At 37.3% G+C, this 3,473-nt stretch overlaps 1 non-coding gene across 1 annotated transcript; it reads right to left on the bottom strand.

Moving 5' to 3' along the window:
* Positions 1-2,674: 2,674 nt before the first annotated feature.
* On the bottom strand, positions 2,675-2,746 carry Trnad-guc (transfer RNA aspartic acid (anticodon GUC)). Its single transcript has one exon. It is a non-coding gene; the product is annotated as a tRNA-Asp (tRNA).
* Positions 2,747-3,473: the final 727 nt, after the last annotated feature.

The following is a 3,473-nucleotide window of genomic DNA, read 5'->3' as shown; positions in this document are numbered from 1 at the left end:
CTACTTTTGTTGTCGAGATGGAGTTTGTGTCGTGTCGCTGTCTTTACGTGCTGAATATTTTAAGAGAAACAAAGTGTTTTATGTATTAGTAACAGACCTGTCTAATACAGGAAAGATAGAACGGTATTATTTTAGAATGTAGATGCTATGTAGTTCAGATAAAATAGTTATTATATTTTTAATTGGAAATATGTTTATTGTTTTATTAAAGAGAAAATATAAAAAGATTATTTCCCCGACGGGAAATCGAATAGTGATGCGAATGAGACGAGATTACTTGTAACATTCGAGATCGATATCGAGATTCGCCATATCACTTAATGCTACATGAGTATTACATAAAGAGGAATTTCTTATACATATGTACTTGGCTGGATTGGAATTATGTATATGTAGAAAACGGCACTACGGGGAAAAACTATACATACAGCGTGTCCCAGGCTAAGTGATACAGAGCTCTAACTCCAAAACTATCGGCCAAATGTAAAATTTCAAATATGGAAATTGCATGGTAAAATGGGGCTCATGTTTCAGCGAGAAGGAATTTTTGTTAACTTTGTTATTTAACGAGATATGATGGTCAAGTTTCGTTTCTCAAATGGAACTATATATTTTTTTGTATACCATGCGATGGTACTTTTCACGACAAATTCATTAAGCTTGAATGTATTTACCCAATTTTTATTAGTTTTCCAGCTTTAACGCTTCAAAGTTTACCAATTTTCAAGGAAAAAACTCGGTTCGGCCACGGGCGGTCCCATTGATGCAGTTAGCACCATGCGGTTCTTCAAATCGATACGGAGGAAAATGGGAAGAATCCCAATATTCCGGGCCTAGAATCCCAAGTAAGACCCTCCGTATCGATTTCAAGAACCGCATGGTGCTTACTGCATCAATGGGACCGCTCAGGGTCGAACCAAGCTTTTTCCTTGAAAATTAGAAAACTTTGAAGCATTATAGCTTGAAAACTAATAAAAATCGGGTAAATACATTCAAACTTAAGGGGGGAATCTGGTCCAGCTAATGTATTTTTCTAATGCATATAATTTCCAGATATAATTAATTTTTGTTATTTAAACTTTTTTTACGTATAAAGGGACGTTCAAAGAAGAAAATTTGACAGTGTAGATTTAATTTGAATGTATACATATACATATAGATATAGTAGTCGCAAGGAAAGGATTCGGTCAAAACGGTGGGTCGCATAGCTCATCCAATTTTTATTCGATTCACTTGATTCAACGCTTAAATTGAAGGTAATTAAGTTTATATGCTAATGAACCTCGTCTCTTAATGAATTATTATTATACCATAAAGTTATTACAAAATAACGGCCGACATGTATCGTTCATTTTCATGTTTTTTGCCGCCATTTTTGCAATTCACAATTTTTTTTTTGCAAATTAATGTTCATACGCATTTTACGTACCTGCTAAAGAAAAAAATTTTCTGATTTTATCTATCAGATGTTTTCCCAGGGCTCCACGTATCCCACCGTTTTCACCGAATCCTTTCCTTGCGACTACTATATCTATATATGTATACATTCAAATTAAATCTGAACTGTCAAATTTTCTTCTTTGAACGTCCCTTTATATGTAAAAAAAATTTCAATAACTAAAATTAATTATATCTGGAAATTATATGCATTAGAAAAATACATTAGCTGGACCAGACTCCCCCCTCAATGAATTTGTCTTGAAAAGTACTATCGCGTGGTATAAAAAAAAATAGATAGTTTCATTTGAAAAACGAAACTTGACACCCTGTATGTTAAGAATGTATATTTTAATAATGTGGCGACCAAAGGGCCACCAGTGGAACTCTTTCTCTTCTTTTGTATTCTTGCACATTTGGCGATCGAATCCGTGCGAGGCGAAGAGCCCATTGTCATCGTCTCTAATTCACCGTGTCCCTTTCAAGGTTTCGCCTGGGCCTGGGTAGCGTCAGCTTTCAGGCCCTAGCAAACCACTTCAGTAACTTATTTATGATCTTCATCCGCTATCCTTGCTATAAACTTTTCTAATTTTCTCCTTTTCCTCTACCTTCTTTTTCTATCGAATTTTCTGTCCTTCTTACCGAATGCCCTTTTTAAGAGACGATGGCCGAGCGCGACAAACAGTCCGGTTTAGTCATCCGCACGGGCCGTATCGCTGTCCGTGGCAAAGCCTATTATAATAAAAAGTGAGGAACGGAATTAATGGTGTCATACAGTGTTTAACCTGTCTATCCTTCCGATCCCATAATAAAAATAGAATTTTAATCTAAGTTTGAACAATAAAAATCAAAAATAATGCACTCCCCGGCGGGGAATCGAACCTCGGTCTCCCGCGTGACTGTTTAGGTTATAGGTTCGTATGTCGTGAGAATGTTTCTTCGGTTGGTTTGAATGTTACTAAGGCTGAATGGATTTGTTTAAACAGAGTGAAAGAGATGCGTGAATTGAAGTGAGAAAGATTTTCGTGGCTATGCTTGGGAGAACGAATGGCTAGTTCGTAAGTTAGGTCTGTAGAGGATCTCGGCAAGGGCAGACTGCGGGACATGCGTCGGCCGAATAAAGATCAACCTTTTGTTATTACTAAATCGCAATCAATCCGCCACTTTACCCAACAATATATTTAATAAAATAAAATTTGGAATCTAAGTTTAAAGAATAAAAATCAAAAATAATAGTCTCCCCGGCGGGGAATCGAACCCCGGTCTCCCGCGTGACAGGCGGGGATACTGACCACTATACTACCGAGGAGGCCGCGGTTGTTCTCGATAAATAAATGAGACAGTAGATACTGTCTGTCAATTTGAATTATTTAATTATTATTATCTAAGTTAATTGTAACTACGGAGTAGTTAAGGTCGGCAAATGTAAGAATAGAAGGAAAATGCAAATATAAGTCGCCAAATAATCTTTAACTATATTATTTTATTTTAGGAGCTCTGCTCGCAACGAAGGCTAGCAAAGAAGTGACTTTCCCGGCCTGGGAAAGTCTCTACGCTGTCTTCTCAATGAAGGCTCTTCAAGGGCCTTGGGGGTTTTTTACAACAGGGCCTGGCCTTCGTTGGGGTTCGCTCGCCTACGCGACACCTCGTCTCTCGTCACGCCAATATTTAGGCTAGCTGTGTCGGAATTCCTAACATAAAGCTACTTAAATTTAAACGGTTGGGATACTGACCACTATACTACCGAGGAGGCCGGAATTACTATCTAACTTAATTGTAACTACGGAGTAGTTAAGGTCGGTAAAGCTACTTAAATTTAAACGGTGCGTGTTACATTGTATGTTAGGTACGTGTAACACATAGGTTTTACAAGTCTATTGTCGAAAGTCTTTAGTTGACACGTATGTCGGGGTCGTCAAATTGTATATTTACATCGCATAGAATTTTTTTGTCGTAGGTTTTTCGGTTAATGTGATATATAATTGGAAAGTTGCCGTTGTGTTGGATGTATCCTGTGCTATCTAGATATAAAAATG

This window comes from Hylaeus anthracinus, unplaced genomic scaffold (genome assembly GCF_026225885.1).
Source record: "Hylaeus anthracinus isolate JK02 unplaced genomic scaffold, UHH_iyHylAnth1.0_haploid 11982, whole genome shotgun sequence".
Lineage (NCBI taxonomy): Eukaryota > Metazoa > Arthropoda > Insecta > Hymenoptera > Colletidae > Hylaeus > Hylaeus anthracinus.
This window is presented reverse-complemented; position numbering and strand designations above follow the sequence as displayed.